The 1,533-nt window shown below is 43.6% G+C and overlaps 1 non-coding gene across 1 annotated transcript; it reads right to left on the bottom strand.

Moving 5' to 3' along the window:
* Positions 1 to 564: 564 nt before the first annotated feature.
* On the bottom strand, positions 565 to 635 carry TRNAD-GUC (transfer RNA aspartic acid (anticodon GUC)). Its single transcript has one exon. It is a non-coding gene; the product is annotated as a tRNA-Asp (tRNA).
* Positions 636 to 1,533: the final 898 nt, after the last annotated feature.

Raw genomic sequence — 1,533 nt, forward strand, 5'->3', positions numbered from 1 at the left:
CAAGACAGAGGTTCTGGATGGAGGAGGAGTACCAAAGTGGAGATTCTTTACAGGAAAATTAGCCCAGGTCTTAAGATGGCAATGTCCAGGTAAGGATGTCATTCCATTCTAAGAACACATTTTCTAAAAACAGCTGGCTTATCCCAGACCTTGTGAAGAGAGATTCGGATGGGAGGGTTTGGAGGTCAAAGGAGGGGATACCTCTTTTCAAAATCAAATTCAAAGAACTGCCCATCTTTTGGGCTTTACTAAAGAACTCTCTGGTTAAAGTGAAGAGAGCTGCCTAGGAAGGCTTTTTTTTTTTTTTTTTTCCCAGAACTTTTTTTTTTAAATTTTTTTTTGGAGGCTATGCATGCCTCCAATGCGGGAGACTGGGGTTCGATCCCTGGGTCAGGAAGATCCCCTGGAGAAGGAGATGGTAAACCACTCCAGTATTCTTGCCTGGAGAATCCCATGGACGGAGAAGCCTGGTAGGCTACAGTCCACGGGGTCGAAAAGAGTCGGACACAACTGAGCGACTGAACGGAACGGAATGGAATTACTTTACAAAGGGGATGCTGTGGCTGCATGGGCCGGGAAGCGAACCCAGGCCTCCCGCGTGACAGGCGAGAATTCTACCACTGAACCACCCATGCACCTCTTTCTTTTAAATATTTATTTATATTTATTTATTTGGCTGTGCCAGGTGTTAGCTGTGGCAGGCAAGATCTTTGACTTTGCAGCATGCAGGAACTTTAAATGTGGCATGTAGGATCTAGTTCCCTGACCAGGGATGGAACCTGGGGACCCTGCATTGGGAGCCTGGAATCTTAGTTGCTGGACCACCAGGGAGGGAATGTTAAATTGACTGTTGCCATGAAGAGACCTATGTGAGCAGGCTGGCTACAGCATTTCAAGGAAGAGAGACCATTGTAAACTGCTCAGAGAGAGGGACTGTCTAAAAAGTGTGAGAGAATATCAGGAGTTAGAGGTAACTTTCAGAATCATTGCCTGCTTTGCTGAAAAGATGGGCAGTTATTCCCCAACATTCAGAGCTGCAGAAGCTTCTGAGTCTGGGGCCTTGCAGGGAGCACATACTCTGCTGAAGATGGGCGTCAGGGCTAGAGATAGAAAGTACCCAGAGCCACCTCTGCAGGCCAGACCCCAGCTGAGTGTAAGTGAGAGTCCTGACTGTGGCCATAGTTTCCCCTTCTTTCTTTCATTTCTCTGACCTCTTTTCTTGAAGCAAATCCTTTTGACATCAATCCAAACTATTTTCCTTATATCTCTGTACCAAAGTGCTCACATAAATCAGTGCTCACAGATTATCCACTCTGTCGTGGTAAACCAGCTTCCAGAAACAGAAATTTTCATCCACATTTCACATTTAAGTCTTTTCAGGCTGAATCGATAAAAGTGTCTCACTATATCAAATAGAAAAGATTTATTTTCTAATAGTAGAAATTTGGCTATTAATATAATACATTGGGTTGAACTCTAAATTTTAGAGTTCCTCTGTAAATAAACATGAAAATTATTTTTATTATGTGTACA

This window comes from Moschus berezovskii, chromosome 14 (assembly GCF_049115385.1).
Source record: "Moschus berezovskii isolate FMDL1 chromosome 14, NW_MosBer_1.0, whole genome shotgun sequence".
NCBI lineage: Eukaryota > Metazoa > Chordata > Mammalia > Artiodactyla > Moschidae > Moschus > Moschus berezovskii.